At 44.6% G+C, this 17894-nt stretch overlaps 1 protein-coding gene and 1 long non-coding RNA gene across 11 annotated transcripts in view; one reads left to right on the plus strand and one right to left on the minus strand.

Annotated features, from left to right (window-relative positions):
* Nucleotides 1–3866, minus strand: part of LOC131500884 (general transcription factor II-I repeat domain-containing protein 2B) — a 50319-nt gene extending 46453 nt beyond the window's left edge. For 2 of the 10 annotated variants that reach the window (XR_009256519.1, XM_058710447.1), the window contains exon 1: nt 3194–3842. The gene's annotated coding sequence lies outside the window, so the exon portion shown is untranslated. Of the gene's footprint in view, nt 1–176; nt 301–2794; nt 2812–3193 lie in introns of those variants that run through there. The other 8 variants (XM_058710445.1, XM_058710446.1, XM_058710440.1 and 5 more) reach the window with 7 other exon arrangements.
* On the plus strand, nt 2861–9614 carry LOC131500890 (uncharacterized). Its single transcript, XR_009256521.1, has 3 exons — nt 2861–3185; nt 3986–4049; nt 9281–9614. It is a non-coding gene; the product is annotated as an uncharacterized LOC131500890 (long non-coding RNA).
* The last annotated feature ends 8280 nt before the right edge of the window (nt 9615–17894 follow it).

A 17894-nucleotide genomic window follows, 5' to 3' on the forward strand; every position in this document is an offset into this window, starting at 1 on the left:
AAATAGGAAGTCCTGGGGCTATGACTCACAGGATGGCAACTGGAGTTAACAACACTGTACTGTTATGTTTGAAAGTTGCTAAGAGGATGAATGTTAGAAGTTCTCATTACAAGAAAACAACAATGCGTGGGGCACCTGGTGGTTCAGTCGGTAAAGCATCCAATTCCTGACCTCACCTCAGGTCATGATCTCATGGTTCATGAGACTGAGCCCCTTGTCCGGCTCTGTGCTGACGGTGCGGAGCCTGCTTGGGATTCTCTTTCTGCCCCTCTCTGTCCCTTGTCTGTGCTCTCTCTCTCTCTAAAAATAAATAAACACTAAAAAACAAAATTTGTAACTTACATGAGGTGATGTTGCTTAGACTAGTTGTGACCATATTGCAATACATACATATAGCAAATCACTACACTGTACATCTAAATCTAACACAACGAGCCTGGGTGGCGCAGTCGGTTAAGCGTCCGACTTCAGCCAGGTCACGATCTCGCGGTCCGTGAGTTCGAGCCCCGCGTCAGGCTCTGGGCTGATGGCTCGGAGCCTGGAGCCTGTTTCCGATTCTGTGTCTCCCTCTCTCTCTGCCCCTCCCCCGTTCATGCTCTGTCTCTCTCTGTCCCAAAAATAAAAAAATTAAATAAATAAATAAATAAATAAAAAAACGTTGGAAAAGAAGTAAATCTAACACAACGTTACATGCCGATAATATCTCAATAAAGCCAGATAAAAACTTAAAAGAAAGTAACAACAGGGGTGCCGGAGTGGCTGAGTCAGTTGAGTGTCCGACTCTTGATTTCGGCTCAGGCCATTATCTCAGAATTCGTGAGACTGAGCCCCGTATCAGGCTTTGTGCCGGCAGCATGGAGCCTGCTTGGGATTCTCTCTCTCCCTCTTTCTCTGCCCCTCCCTGGCTCATGCGCATGATTTCTCTCTCTCTCTCAAAACAAATAAATAAACATTAAAAAAAATAACAGGGGCACCTGGGTGGCTCAGTCCATTACATTTCTGACATCAGCTCAGGTCATGATCTCACGGTTCATGGACTGGAGCCCCGCATGGGGTTTGTGAGTTTGAGCCCCACATCAGGCTCTCTACTGTCAGTGCAGGGCCTGCCTTGGATCCTCTGTCCCCCCCTCTCTCTGCGCCCCCCACTGGTGCGCTCTCCTCCTTTCAAAAATGAAAGAAACATTAAATTAAAAAATATATAAATAGAGGCGCCTGGGTGGCTCAGTTGCTCGAGCTTCCGACTTTGGCTCATGTCAGGAACTCGCAGTTCATGAGTGAGCCCTGCGTCAGGCTCTGTGCTGACAGCTGGGAGCCTGGAGCCTGGAGCCTGCTTTGGATTCTGTGTCTCCCTCCCCTGCTTGTGCAGTCTCTCTCAAAAATAAAGATTAAAAAAATTAAAATAAATAAATATCAATAAATTTCAAGACAACAAGGTATTCTATTCTGCAATTAGCAAGGAATATGGAAGAGAACAAGAAATAGTATGTATTTTCAAGGTCACAGAGTAAGATTAGTCAAGTTTAAATATTAACAACTAGTCAAGAACTTTAGCTTAGCCAAAATTAATAAAAACTTAAAAACACATTTTGAGCACCTGGCGTACACTGCTCACAGGAAGGGCACCAAGAAAGAAAGGTGTATAAATTCTACCTCCACTGCTCTCAAGTGAGACAGACCTCCATAGACCGGGCGGAATACCAGGTAATCAAGGCTAAATGAAAGCCAGACCACCCCTGAAATGGTCCAGGGCATGTGGAAAGAGAGTAACCGAAAGGGATAAGATGATGAAGGCATGCCAGCATGATTTCCAAGTTGGGCAGCTTGAGAATGAGGAAGAGAATGTCCAGGCATTCCGGGTAAAGGTCCTGGTAAAGACCCAGAGCTCAGGCAGCCCACTTCAGGAAGTAACCGGCAGGCAGGCAGGTAGAACTGAGAACCAGTCCACAGCAGCACTGCAGCTTAACACCTGTTGCAGCCTGACACCAAGTCCTGTGGGTACTGAAGGCCCCCTGTGCCAGTCACACAAACCATTCCCAGCAGGCCACCAAAACATGAAACCTTTTCCCCTCGAAAGGCACATTTGGGCTCAGCAATTCCACTCCGTGGTATATACCGAAGAGTAAAAAACAGGTCCTCATAAAAACACGTGCACGAATGTCCATCGTACAGCATTACTCATCACAGCCAAGAAGTAGAAACAACCCAAATATCCATTGGCGGGGAGGGGGAAACATGGCATATCTATACTATACAATGGATCACTACTCAGCCATAAAAAAGAAGTTAAAGACACAGACTCCTAAGGATGATCCCATCTACCGGGAAACGTCCAGAACAGGCAGAACCACCTAGGTAGACAGGACACTGGCGGTTGCAGGGGGCTGGGAAGGGGAAGGGGGCTTCTTTTTGGGTGACGGAAAAGTGCTGAGATACGACGGTGGTGACCGCACAGCTCTCTGAGTGGACCCAAAACCATGGATCATACACTATAAAAGGCGCACCTGACGACCTATCTCAATAAAGCCGTTACTAAAACAGCTAAGCTTGGGTCTGACCGGCGGAGAATGCCCTTCCGCCCTTGAACTCTAAGCCATCACCGAGACGGACCGCAGCACGGGGTCGGTGGCTCCTCTTCTAACAGACAGGGCGCCCCAGTCCGCTCGCTGCCACAATCCACGCGAGAACCCACGCGGGGGACCCTTCGCTACGCGCGACGCGGGGGGCGGAGTCCCACGCCTTCGCCGTGTCGCCCGGCAGTTACCAGGCAACAGCCGCGGCCCCGCCCCTCACCTACCCAATCAAGCACGTCCGCACGCAGCGGGAGAGCCCCACGTACGCCAGGCCGAGCGTGACCTCACGCGCACTGGGCCCAGAGAGCCCAGAGCCTGCAGACGCCCGCCCCCGCCGCCCCCGCCCAGCCAATCAGAGAGGACAGGGCTGCGCGTCCGTGCGCGCGACCGTCGTCCCCGCGGCGGGGTTTCCCTGCCCCACCCCCACTCCTGAGCCCGGCCCCGCGGGGAACGGGGTTCTGGGGCCGCCGGGGCGGCGACAGGGGCGCCTCCCGCCGTGCGCCTGGACGGCCGGCCTGCCTCCCCCGCCCCAGTCTTCCCACTGGCCAGCCCCCGCGAGCGTAGAAAGTTCCAGGAGAAGCACCCGCTCTTAATGGCGGCCGCGGCGGGGGCCGGGTACGCACCTGAGGTCCCCGGCGGCGGGCAGCGCCGGGTCGGCAGAGGGGTCCGAGGGCTGGACCGCCGGGGAGCGGCCGTGGGCAGCGGCGGCGGCCCTGGTGGCGAAGAGGCGGGGCGCGGCGTGGGGGCGGCGGCCAGGGCCCGGCTCTCCACTATCCCTCCTTTTTCTCTTTCTTTCTTCACCCCCCCCACCCCCGTTGTGGTTTTTTTTTTTTTTTTTTTTTTGGCTTCCTGGAAGGCAGCCTCCACTCGTGTGTCCGCAGCGCCCCCAGTGGGCGTTGCCGTTTCCGGTGCTGTGGAATCCAGGGGAGCTGCACGCCGGATTTGTTTGCAGGCTTAGCCGCGGTCCGCAGAAGGCCAGGCGTGCGCCTCGGTCCCCAGCCTTTGATGAGTGGCTGGCACGTGTCCCGCCTCACCCCTGCACACCGCCCCCAGACGTGGGCCTCCTTTCATGCAGTTGTTTAATATGGTATTTTGCACGCCTGTAGCTTGTGGCTTTAAAGCGGTGAGGTTGCAACTCGACGGACCCGAGACTCTGCCTTGAAGCCATCGAGTTATTTGTCAGGAACTGTAACGGCGTGTCCCGACCTTTTGGTAGGGTCAGTGCCATCGCCAACCAATCTTGAGCCTTTCATCCGTTGGTGGTGGCGCTCCAGCAAACAGCCCAGTATTACAGTAGTGTTATTTCTTCTTAGTTACGCTTTACGTGTATTATTGTGCCAAAAGGAGAAAAGAACAGAAACCATTTACCTACCCATCGCTCAGATGTAACCTAGTGTGCCATATTTATTTCATAGTTTTAAGAAATATTACAGAGACACAACCGAAGGCACTGTTCTTGTTCCCTTCTCTTCCCCACAGGTAATTACTGTCTCGCAGTTTATATGTTCTAGTACACGCTTTCTGTCTGTCTTTCCTTCTAAGTAGGCTCCACTCCCAGCACAGAGCTCAGCACAGGGCAGAACTCAACCCTGAGATCAAGACCTGAGCTGTGATCAGAGTCCGGTAACCGGCAGAGTCACCCAGGTGCCCCACTAATATACATTCATTTTGCAAAAAGACAAGTGTCTCAAATTTGCTGAGACTTTCTTTCTGTGTCTATCAAAGATATGCTTCCTAGCAGATGCTGTTAAAAAAAAAAAAACAAAAAAAAACAAAACCTGGGTGGCTCAGTGGTTTAACATCTGACTCTTGATCTCACCTCAGATCAAGATCTCACACTCCATGAGATCCAGTCCCTAGTCGGGCTCTGCACTGTCAGCGTGAAGCCTGCTTGGGATTCTCTCTCTCTCTCTCTCTCTCTCTCTCTCTCTCTCTCTCTCTCTCTCTGTGTCTGTCTCTGTCCCTCACCTGCCCACGCTTTCTTTCTCTCTCTCTCTAAATAAATAAACATTAAAAAAAAACCGTATCCTTTCAGAGTAAAGCTAACAATTCAACAAGTAATTTTGAAAGTATCACAAACCAAGAAACAGATTCTTGACTATAGATAACAAGCTGGTTACTTAGAGGGGAGGGGGGTGGGGATTAAAGAGAATACACTTACCATGATGAGCGCTCAGTGATGTACAGCAGTGTTGAATCACTGTATTATATACCTGAAACTAATATAACAGTGTATATTGACGATACTGGGATTAAAAAAAAAAAACTTAATTAGAAAAGTGCCTGCTTCAGGGGCGCCTGGGTGGCTCAGACTGTTGAGCACCCAACTTCGGCTTGCGTCATGATCTCGCAGTTCATGGGTTCAAGCCCTGTGTTGGGCTCTGTGCTGACAGCTTGGAGCCTGCAGCCTGCTTCAGATTCTGTGTCCCTGTCTCTCCCTCTCAAAAATAAGCATTAAAAATTTTTTTTCAAAGTGCCTGCTTTTTTGACATTATTTTAATTTTTAAAGTTTTTATTATTTTTTAATGTTTATTTATTTTTGAGAGAGAGAGCAGAGGAGGGGCAGAGAGAGAGAGAGAGAGAGGAGGCAGAGAATCCGAAGCAGGCTCCGAGCTGTCAGCACAAAGCCTGATGTGGGCCTTGAACTTGCCAACCATGAGATCATGACCTGAACCGCAGTCGGATGCTCAACTGACTGAGCCACCCAGGTGCCCCTTGATGTTATTTTTAAAAGAGATGTTGGATGGGGCGCCTGGGTGGCGCAGTCGGTTAAGCGTCCGACTTCAGCCAGGTCACGATCTCGCGGTCCGTGAGTTCGAGCCCCGCGTCAGGCTCTGGGCTGATGGCTCGGAGCCTGGAGCCTGTTTCCGATTCTGTGTCTCCCTCTCTCTCTGCCCCTCCCCCGTTCATGCTCTGTCTCTCTCTGTCCCAAAAATAAATTAAAAAAAAAAAAAAAAAAAAAAGTTGAAAAAAATAAAAGAGATGTTGGAAAATATTCCCATTATGTTACAGTTGATTCTCCTCATTCCAAAGAGTTGTGTTCTATGAAGTTAGGCAAACAATGAGCAAGACTGAACCACTACTCCGGGGGGTAATACAAGGTTAGGTTTCTGCCAGCCTCTGGTCATGACATTTTTGTGAACCTGTCAATACGTAACCCTGTTTTATGTGTGTCTGTTCAAAGACACCTTATGTAACATGCATTGTCAATTCATTAGTTGAACTGATGGCCAACAGCACTATCTACAGCTCATGCCTGAGGGAACCTTACCTAACACAGGTATTTTCTACTTAAGGCACATCACAGCCTTCTTGTGCTTAGGGGCACCAGACAACAGTTGAGCACTATGTCTGAGAGCCACTTTAAGCAGCAAAATCACCAACAAGAAGCACAAAATGTGGAAAACGTAGCATTAAAAAGACCAGGGAAGGGTGCATGGGTGGCTCAGTCGGTTAAGTGTCTGACTTCGGCTCAGGTCACGCTATCGCAATTGGGCAGTTCGAGCCCCGCATCAGGCTCTGTGCTGACAGCTCGGAGTCTGGAGCCTGTGTCAGATTCTGTGTCTACTGCTTTCTCTGCCCCTCTCGCACTCCTGCTCTGTCTCAAAAATAAACATTAAAAAAAAAAAAAAAAAGACCAGGGAAAGGACACTTCTTTACAGTGCGAGAGCTAACACAAGCGTGCCCACCTCCGCTGGGAAGTGTGCATCAGGCAATGCCCAGTTGTTTTCTTGCCACTGGGCGCGTGTCTGAGGACGACCAAGAAAGCATGAGTGGGTAGGTGAGTTCACAAACATGAAATTGATGAGTAAGGAGGATTGGTTCTGTTTTGTTGCCAAAAACAAGGCGCCGCCTAAAACGCCTACTTGACAAGGGAATCTGGAAACAGTTTTCTAATCCGCTTTTTAAAATCTTCCACAGGAAGAGTTTCAATGTTTCGAACCATTTGTTTAAAATGTCAAAAAAAAAAAAAAAAATTAAAAAAGGGGCGCCTGGGTGGCGCAGTCGGTTAAGCGTCCGACTTCAGCCAGGTCACGATCTCGCGGTCTGTGAGTTCGAGCCCCGCGTCGGGCTCTGGGCTGACGGCTCGGAGCCTGGAGCCTGTTTCCAATTCTGTGTGTCTCCCTCTCTCTCTGCCCCTTCCCCGTTCATGCTCTGTCTCTCTCTGTCCCAAAAATAAATTTAAAACGTTGAAAAAAATAAATAAATAAATAAATAAATAAATAAAATGTCAAAACACGCCAGTGGTTTGAAAGAGCAGCTGACATCAACAAGAGTCTGATTTCTCTCCTCTTATTCTCCCTTGAGCCCACTCCAGTTAGCCCCCCCCCCCACTCCACTAAAACTGTTCACTCCAAGGTCACGAGTGACCCCCCCGCATCGCTCGCCATTTTTCAGTTTGTGAGTCGCTCGATCTGTCAGCACTTGACATGACCATTCCCCGGGGCTGTCCTGGATCTCTTCGCTGCCTGCTCTCACTCCTTAGATGACTGTGTCCAATCTCAGGTCTTTACAAACCTTCCATATGGTGATGCCTCTCAAGTACGTATCTTCAGCCCTGCCCGCTCACCTCCAGCTTGGTTTGTACAATGACTGGCTACTTTGACACTTCGCGTGGAGGAGGAAGAGGCAGCTCAAGCCAGACGCGACCCACCCTCTCTGGGGATTCTCCTGTAGTTCTTTCCCATCTCAGTTACTGGAGCGCCATTCTTCCAGTTACTTCGCTTCTCCCATTCCCACTGCTCATCCTTCAGACAAGCCAGTCAGCTCCGATTTCCTAAGTACCCTCGGACCACGACCACCACCACACTGGTCCAAGCCGCCATCGTCTCCTGCAACAGACTCCTACTTTGTCTCCCTGATCCTGCCCTTAACTCTCTTCAGACCCTTCTTAACACAGCAACTGGAAAAATTCTGGAACCCGTAACTCGTTTCACTCCTCTGCTCACAGTTGTCCCGTAACTTTTCCGTCTCAGAACAAAAGTAAAAGGTCCTGAGTTATGCTTTCGGCCAAGATGAGGTCACCAGGATTGGATTCACCTTCTCGCCTGAAACAACTAAAAGACAAACACGAGAATAAAAAAACGCAATAATCGGGGTGCCTGGGTGGCTCACTCAGTTAAGCAACCTACTCTTGATTTCGGCTCCGGTCATGATCTCGCTGTTTGTGAGTTCTAGTCCCATATTGGGCTCTGCGCTGGCAGCACAGAACCTACTTGGGATCCTCTCTCTCCCTTCCCCGCTCTCTCCCTCTTTCTCTACCCCTCCTCCACTTGAGCTCCCTCTCTCTCTCTCTCTGAAAATAAATAAATAAAACTTTAAAAAATGCAATAATAAGGGAAAATTACGAGCAAGTCTGGGCACTAAATTTGCCAATTTGAGTGCAATGGACAAATTCCTTAAAAGACACAAATTACCAAAGCTCATTCAAGAAAACTAGGTGATTTGGGGTGCCTGGGTGCTTCAATCAGTTGAGCATCCAACTTCAGCTCAGGTCATGATCTTGTGGTCTGAGAGTTCGAGCCCCGCATCTGGCTCTGTGCTGACAGCTCAGAGCCTGGAGCCTGCTCTGGATTCTGTGTCTCCCTCTCTCTGCCCCTCCCCCCGCCTCAAAATAATAAACTTAAAAAAATTAAAAAAAAAAAAGAAAACTAGGTGACTTGAATAACTCTGTATCTATTTAAAAAATTGAAAGTTAAGTTAAAAACCTTCCCATGAAGAAAAATCCCAGGCCCAGATGATTTCACTGATGGTATCTACCAAAACTTTAAGGTAAAAAGCAATCTACACGGGAGCACCTGGGTGGCTCAGTCCATTGGGCAACCACCTTCAACTCAGGTTGTGATCTCATGGTCTTTGGGTTCAAGCCCCGCGTCGGGCTTTGTGCTGACAGCTCAGAGCCTGGAGCCTGCTTCAGATTCTGTGTCTCCCTCTCTCTCTTCTCCCTGCTTGTGTTCTATAAAAAATAAATAAACATTAAAAAAAAATCTACACAAACTCTTCTCAAAGGCCAAAGATGAGGAAATACTTTCGAACTCATTCTAGGAAGCCAGCATTGCCATGATACCAAAACCAAAGACATCACAAGAAAAGCACTAATAAGACCAATGTCTCTCATGAACACAGATATAAAAATTCCCAATAAGCTTTTCCCCCCAATTAAAAAAATTGTGGTAAAATACACACAACATACAATTTGCCATCCTAACCGTTTTTAAAAAATTATTTATTATTGGGGCGCCTGGGTGGCGCAGTCGGTTAAGCGTCCGACTTCAGCCAGGTCACGATCTCGCGGTCCGTGAGTTCGAGCCCCGCGTCAGGCTCTGGGCTGATGGCTCGGAGCCTGGAGCCTGTTTCTGATTCTGTGTCTCCCTCTCTCTCTGCCCCTCCCCCGTTCATGCTCTGTCTCTCTCTGTCCCAAAAATAAAAATAAAAAAAAAATTATTTATTATTAAAAACATTTTAAAAAATGTTTTTATTTATTTTTGAGACAGAGAGAGACAGAGCATGAACAGGGGAGGGTCAGAGACAGGGAGACATAGAATCTGAAACAGGCTCCAGGGTCTGAGCTGTCAGCACAGAGCCCAATGCGGGGCTCGAACTCACGGACCGCGAGATCATGACCTGAGCTGAAGTAGGATGCCCAACCGACTGAGCCACCCAGGTGCCCCTAAAAAATAATTTTAATGTTTATTTATTTACTTATTTAGAGAGCCAGATGTGGGGCTCAGCCTCATGAGTCAGGAGATCGTGACCTGAGCCGAAATCAAGAGTCAGATGCTTAACCAAATGAGCCACCCGGGCACCCCCCATCCTAATCATTTTTCAAGGTACAGTTCAGTGGTATTAAATGCCTTCATAATGTGCAATTGCCACCATCTATCTCTGTCATTCTTGTCCTCTTGTGAAACTGACGCTCCATCCATATCCATTCAATAGGATTCCTCATTCTCCCTCTGCCCAACTATCATTCCACTTTCTGTCTGTGACTTTGCCTACTAAAGTGCCTTATAAGTGCCGTCACACAGCACTTGCCTTTTTAGAGCCAGCTTATTCCTGTAAGTGTATTTTGTATGTGTCTGTTAAGTCTAGGTGGTTTATTGTCTTATGTGATGCCTCCATTTCCTTATTTATCCCCTTCTGCCTGGTTGCCCGATCCGTTGTTATGAATGGGAGTACTGAAGTCTCTAATTATTATCACAGAGCCGTCTGTTTCTCCCTGCAAGTCTGTCAGTTTTTGCTTCGTATATTTTGGTGGTGTATCACTAGGTGGGTGAATGTTTATTGTATCTTGCTATATTTTGTTAATATATAACGTCCTTCCTTGTCTCTTGGAATTGTTTTTAAGTCTATTTGGTGTGGTATCAGTATAGCCATTCCTGCTCTTTCGTTACTATTTGTATGGAATATCTTTTTCCATTTTTTCACTTTCTTTTTAGTTTTTATTTTTTCAAGTTTATTTACTTTGAGAGAGAATCCCCAGTGGGCTCTAATGCTCCATGTTGGGGCACCTGGGTGGTTCAGTCGGTTAAGGGTCCGCCTTCAGCTCAGGTCATGCATGATCTTGAGGTTCATGAGTTTGAGCCCTGCATCGGGCTCTGTGTGGACAGCTCGGAGCCTGGAGTCTGCTTTGGACTTTGGGTCTCCCTCTCTCTCTGCCCTTCCCCACTCACACTCTGTCTCTCTCTCTCTCAAAAATAAACATTAAAAAAATTAAATAAAAATAAATGAAAACTTCCAACCAGGCTCCAATGCTCTGTGCTGAGCCCAACTCAGGGCTCAATCTTATGAACCATGAGATCACAACCTAAGCTGAAAGCAAGATTGGATGCTTAACCAACTGAGCCCCCCAGGGCTCCCCATTTTTTCACTTTCAATGTTTGTGTCTTTGATGCAAAGTGAGCCTCTTATAGATGGCAAACATTTGGATCTTGTGTCTTTATCTTTTGGTCAATCTCTATCTTTTGATTGGAGAGTTTAATCCACTTACATTTAAAGTAACTACTGGGGCACCTGGCTGGCTCAGTCAGTAGAGTGTGACTCTTGATCTTGGGGTTGTAAGTTTGAGCCCCATGTTGGGTGTAGAGATTCCTTAAAAAGTAAAGCACTTACTGATAAGGAGGGGCTTACTTCTGTCATTGCACTACTTGTTTTCTAGGTGCCTTACAGCTTTTTTTGGTCCCTCATTTCCTGTATTACAGTCTTCTTTTGTGCTTAGTTGACTTTTATAGTGAAATGTTTAAATTCTTTTCTGATTTCCTTTTGTGCAAATTCTATGGCTATCTTCTTTGGGGTTACCATGCGGATTGCATTTAACATCCTAAAGTTCTAACACTCTAAATTTACACTTGCTTAACTTCAACAACGTCTGAAAACTCGGCTCTTGAATAGCTCCAACCCCACCCTTTTGATCGCTGATGTCACAAAAATTACATCTTTATACACTGTGTGCCCAGAAACACAAACTAGTAATTCTTTTAAATGCATTACTCTCTTAAAACCTTTAGAAAGGAAAACCTGTACAAACCAAAGTTACAAAAGGCTGTCCTTTCCCTAGGAGAGGGTTTGTTACCACTGCCCTGCAGGAAACGTTCAGATGAGTTCTATAAGCTGAAATGAAAAGGTATTGGACGGTGACTTGAAGCCATACAGAGAAATAAAGACCTCAACAAAAGGAAGTGTATGGGCACTGATAAAAGCTGGCTTTATTGTAACAATGTTGGAGGTCAGGAACAAGTTTTGTAAATAGAAGTGGTGATGGTTGCCCAACATTGTGAATTCAACTTATTGCACTGAATTGTAGCTTTAAAAATTGTTAAGATGATGCATTTTATGTTATGTATATTTGACCACAAACACTTTAAAGGTGAGAATTTCCCTCCACATGACGTAGCCATGCCACTCACAAGAATTTACCCCCAAGATAAAAGGAATGTATGAGAATACAAGAACTCGTACGCCAATGTTCACAGCAGCTTTGTTCATGATATCTGAATGCAGAAAACAAGTCAAATGTCAATCAGCCGGTGAATCAAGAAACAAATTGTGTGGTACCCCATGTAATGGAACAGTACTCAGAATTAAAAATGAATGAATTGGGGCACCTGACTGGCTCAGTTGGTAGAACACGTGACTCTGGATCTCACGGTTATGAGCCAGAGCCCCATTTTGGTGTAGCAATTACTTAAAAAAAAAAAAAGAAAATGAAAATGAAATGAATTATGGGTACATGTAATCTCCAAATTCATCATGCTTAGTCAAAGAAGCCAGGCATAAAAGAATCCATACTTTATGACTGTACATTTATAAAATTCTAGAAAGTGCTAACTATAGTTGACTCTTGAATAAAAAGATTTGAACTGCACGGGCCCACTTCTATGTGGATTTTTTTCAATAAACAACAAAAAGTACTGTAAATGTATTTTCCTTTTTATTATTTTTAATCTTTTAAAAAAGTTTATTCATTTTTGACAGAGAGAGAGAGAGAGAGCACGAGCAGGGGAGGGGCAGAGAGGGAGAGAGAGAATCCCAAGCCGACTCCACATGCCCAGCACCGAGCCTGATGCAGGGCTCGAACTCACTAAACAAGATCATGACCTGAGCCAAAATCAAGAGTCAGACACTCAACTGACTGAGCCACCCAGGCGCCATTTTATTTTATTTTATTTTATTTTATTTTATTTTATTTTATTTTATAAAGAGAGAGCATGCACAAGTGGGAGACAGTGGCAGAGGAGGGAGAGAGAGAGAGAGAGAGAGAGAGAGAGAGAGACAGAGAGACAGAGAGAGATGGAGACAGAGTCTCAAGCAGGCTCCGCCCTCAGCATGGAACCCAATGTGGGGCTCGATTCCATGACCCTGGGATCATGACCTGAATTGAAATCGAGAGTTCGACACTCAAATGACTGAGCCACCCAGGCGCCCCTGTAAATGCATTTTCCTAATGATTTTCTTGACTGTTTCTTTTCCCTAGCTTACTTCACTGGAAGAATTCAGTATATATAGTGCATACAACATACAATGTATGCTAATTGACTGTGTTGTCAGTAAGGTTTCCAGTCAAGTGTAGGTTATTACTACCTAAGTTTTTTGGGGGAGTCTGAAGTTACACTCAGATTTTAGACTGCATGGGGGCTGGGCACCCCAACCCCTCCACTGTTCAAAGATCAACTGTATCGCACAGTGTGGGGAAACAGCAATTTCCTAGTGCCGGCGGTGGAAAAAGGGATTGACCACAAAGGACAAGAAGATGCTTTTAGGGGGATGGAACCATGCTGCACCTCAACTGTCGTGGTGCTCGCACAAGTGAGTAGTTCTCAAAATTCATCAGACTGTACAGTTTCAATGAGTGCAGTTTATTATACAAAAATTTACCCCGATATTGATGACTCAGCCGTTGACATTTCTGTATCATGAAGCACGTGCATCACACTGTTCTTCTCACGTCATCTTACGACTGCTAGCTTCCTACCATTCCTTTTTTTTTTTTTTACCAGTACTATTTTTAATGAGAGTAAATGGTTTAGAAAACAAAACAGGACAGGGGTGCCTGGGTGGTTCAGTTGGGTTGAGCATCCTACTCTTGATTTCGGCTCAGGTTACGATCTCACGGTTGTGAGATCGAGCCCCACGTTGGGCAAAGCATGGAGTGTGGAGCTGCTTGGGATTCTCTCTCTTTCTCTCTCTTTGTGCCTCCCCTGCTTCTGTGCTCACACACGGGTGCATGCTCTCGCTCTCTTCCAAAATAAATAAATACACTTTAAAAATCAAAAAAAGTAGGACATTCATTTAAAAATTATTGTTTACTAAAAAAAATATTGTTTAATCTTTATCACACTATTTGCATAGTATCTTCGTATGTTTTATAAAGTACATATGAGGACAGTAATGTGTGTAAATAATTCATATGTGTTTTTTCATGCTCACAAATTTTACCCATATGGATATATAATCAAAGTGATTTGGAGATTATTGCCCTAAAACTTTGGAAGGTTCTGTTCTCAGAAAACTGATAGACGAACTTATCTATAAGCAAAGGGTTGAATTCATTCAAGCAGAGAGTACACACACTTATGTGATATGGGAAGACTCAAGATTGTTAAACGGCATTTGTTAGTGATTTTATCCCAATTAGGTCATGAATTTAATCTAGTTCCAACAAAAGTCCCAGAGGGATCTTTCATGCAACTGACAAGATGATTTTAAAATTTATATGGCAGTATTATGAGTAGCAAAGGCAATTTTGTAAAAGAACAAAGAGGACTTGATTGAATAAAACTCAAAGCATAGTGTGAAGCTGTAGCCGTGAAACCCTTGTATTAAAGATCAGAAGGAACAGACTCCAAAAATTGACCCCTGTATATAGAAATGCATCATATGTTATAAATGACATTTTGTTTATTTGTTTATTTGTTTGTTTAAAGTAGGATTCATGCCTGGGCACCCAGGTGGCTCAGTCGGTTAAGTGTCGGACTTCGGCTCAGGTCATGATCTCACAGTTCATGGGTTCAAGCCCCACATCGGGCTCTGTGCTGACAGCTCAGAGCCTGGAGCCTGCTTCCGATTCTGTGTCTCCCTCTCTCTCTGCCCCTCACCCGCTCACACTCTGTCTCTCTCTGTAAAATAATTAAATGTTAAAAAAATTTTTTTGGGGGGCGCCTGGGTGGCTCAGTCGGTTAAGCGTCCGACTTCAGCTCAGGTCACGATCTCATGGTCTGTGAGTTCGAGCCCCGCGTCAGGCTCTGGGCTGATGGCTCGGAGCCTGGAGCCTGTTTCCGTTTCTGTGTCTCCCTTTTTCTCTGCCCCTCCCCTGTTCATGCTCTGTCTCTCTGTCTCAAAAAATAAAATAAAACGTTAAAAAAAAAATAAAAAATAAAATGTTTAAAAAAAAAAAAATTTTTTTTTAAAGTAGGATTCATGCCCCTGAGATCAAGACCTGAGCTGAGATCAACAGTGAGACATTTAACTGACAGAGCCACCCAGGGACCCCTATAAATGACATTTTAAATCTTTAAAGTCTGTTATAGCCAGTTAATTATTTGGGGACAATCATATATCAGATAAAATATTAATAAATATACAATTATATCATTCACAAAAGTTAACTCCATATCTAAATATGAAAAATAAAAGTGCAGTACTAGATTAGGTGTTTTACAAATATTATACAACATAATTATATTATCTTATATAACCGGTAGTCTAACTAAGCAAAGCAATAAGAAGAAAAGCTCTAGTGGATAAGATTAGTGCTGACTACATAAAAATAAAATTTTGTAGAAAGAAGGACACCACAAATTAAGCAAAAAGACAGGAGAAAATATTGCAACTCAGAACAAAAGGTTTCATGCAGATTATATCAAGTACTCCCAAAAATTAATACGAGACAATTCAACAGAAATGTGCCCAAGGATATGAATGGCCAAACAATTCATGTAGTGCCAGTAACCACAAGTTATTCGACCTTCCTAGAGATTATAGAAATGGGAAAAAAAAAATCAGTGAGAGCTATGCTTTAGGTATCGGGCTGACAAACATTTTAAAAACTTTCTATCAGGTGCTGGGTATACAGAAAAAATGAATCAACTCATACTACTGAAGCACAACTTTTGGAGAATGAATTGAAAATAGCTATCAAAAATTTTAAAGTGAGCATTTCCCAGGGGTACCTGAGTGGCTCAGTCAGCAGAACGTGGGACTCTTGATCTCAGGGTCATGAGTTCAAGCCCCACGTTGGGTGTGGAACCTACTTAAAAAAAAAAAAAGAAAGAAAAAAGTTAAAATGAGCATATTCTATGACCTGGCACTTCTACCAGAATCTACCCAAGAGACACACCCTCACACAGGTGCAAGTGGAAACATGTACTAGAACATTCATTGTAATATTGTAATAGCAAAAAACAAAAACAAAAAACAAAACAAAACAAAACAAAAAAACCAAATATCCACCAAAAGAATGGTTAACTAAGACTTATTCAAACTAATATGCAAGAGTGAAAAAGAATGGGCTAAGTGAAAACAAATTGCTATGAAAGTATCTCCAGGGGCTCCTGGGGGGGCTCAGTTGGTTAAGTGTCTGACTCTTGATTTTGGTTCAGGTCATGATCTCATAGTTTGTGAGTTTGGGCTTCACGCTTCCTGCTTGGGATTCTCTTTCTCTCTCCCTCACTCTCTGCCCCTGCCCTGCTCATGCTCTCCCTCTCTCTCAAAATAAAATGAATAAACTAAAAAAAAAAATAATAATAATCTCCAACATAGTTTTGAGTGAAAAGACAAGGGTGCAGAATGAGGTACATATTACATCATTTTCTTTAAACACACATGCAAGAACAACTTAAAAATATTTTTTCTATGGCAATGGATACATGTGGGGCTATGGTTAAAGAAACACTTATCCTTTAGGGGCGTCCGGGGTGGCTCAGTTGGTTAAGCGTCCGACTTCGGCTCAGGTCATGATCTCAGTTTGTGAGTTCAAGCCCCGCGTTGGGCTCCGTGCTGACAGCTTGGAGCCTGGAGTTTGCTTTGGATTCTGTGTCTCCCTCTCCCTTTCTGCTCCTCCCCCGCTCACTCTCTGTCTCTCAAAAATAAACACGGGGGAGGGGGGGAAGGAGCCTTTACCTTTATCGCTATAAATCACTTAAGTAATTATTTTACAAAGAGACTTCATCATATATTAACTGCATAATTAAAAGTTAATAACAATAATTAAAGTATATATGGCTCGGTAGGTTCACTCTTTCCCAGACCAGAGAATTTCAGCTATCCCAATGTAACAAAGAAATGAGAACGTCTACAGGAAAACATCATAGGTGGGGGGAAAAACTGAGCTTGGTTAACACTAGTAGATATTTTAATACTCCAGGGGAGCTGATATTTCACTGTAGGACCATCTTTTTCCCCAGCAACCATATGGACAGAAACGCAAGAATTAGCATACAGCCAGTATATAAAACAACCAGGTTTTGATAGTAAAATATAAAGGCCCAGTTGTCACTACAAACCCAGCTCTTCATTGGCAAAACCGGCTTTTAGTCGATTTTATCCCATTTCTTGGTGAACAAGAGACACAAAATTGATGGGCAAGCATTGCCACCTAGTGGCTGTGGCTCACATTGCAGAATCCATCACTGTGCCTCTTGTCCCCTTAATCTCAAACCAATGCTTCTATCTTTTGGATATACTTTAACAGTCAAATGTTCAATAAATTCAAGAGACCAGTGGCAGCTGGCTGGCTCAGTTGATGGAGTACATGACTCTTGATCTCCGGCCCCATGTTGGGTGTAGAGATTACTTTAAAAAATGTGTTTTTTTTTTTTTTAATTTTAAAATTTATTTATTTATTTTTGAGAGGGGTAGGGGGAGAGAATCAATCCCAAGCAGGCTCTGTGCTGTCAGTGTGGAGCCCGACATGGGGCTCAAATCCAGGGACCATGAGATGAAGACCTGAGCCAAAATCAAGAGTCGGATGCTTAACCGACTGAGCCACCCAGGCACCCCTAAAAAAATAAAATCTTTAAAAAATAAATAAATTTAAGGGACCTACGTAGGGTTATCAATTAAAAAACATTTTTTAATGCTTATTTATTTTTGAGAGTGAGACAGAGTGTGAGCAGGGGAGGGGGAGGGAGAGAGAGAGAGACAGACAGACAGACAGACAGAATCCGAAGCAGGTTCCAGGCTCTGAGCTGTCAGCACAGAGCCCGAAGCACCAAGATCATGACCTGAGCTGAAGTCGGAAGCTTAACTGAGCCACCCAGGCGCCTCTAGGTTATCAATTTTTAAATTCTGACAAGTAAGGATGTTTTAAAAGCATAATCTATCATCATGGCCAGTAAAAGAACAGATACTTGAGGCCATGAACTCAGATAAAAGGATGGTCCTGTTTGTGCAGGAACAGTTGAAAACCGGATACACATTTCATGAGTAAGCATTCTATAACTACGTTAATAACTGAGATGGTTAATTATGCTATTAAATACATCAACTTGGCTGGGCTATGGGATGCCCAGACTGACGGTTAAACATTATTTCTGAGTGTGTCTGACCTGGGACTTACACCACTGTTCCTGGTTCTCAGACCTTTGTACCCAGACTGGGAACTATACCTTTGGCTCTCCTGAGTGTCCAGCTTGCAGGTGGATCATGGGACTCCTGTTTCTACTAGTTCTGTTTCTCTGGAGAACCCTCACCAATGTGATAACATTTACATAATTCTTCTTTATCAATATATGTCTCAGATTGATAAATAAAAGCAGAGCTGGAGACAAGATCTTGTACACAGATACTTAATTTGGGAGGTACCAGGAGTGAAAGGGCAGGGAAAGT

This window comes from Neofelis nebulosa, chromosome 18 (genome assembly GCF_028018385.1).
Source record: "Neofelis nebulosa isolate mNeoNeb1 chromosome 18, mNeoNeb1.pri, whole genome shotgun sequence".
Lineage (NCBI taxonomy): Eukaryota > Metazoa > Chordata > Mammalia > Carnivora > Felidae > Neofelis > Neofelis nebulosa.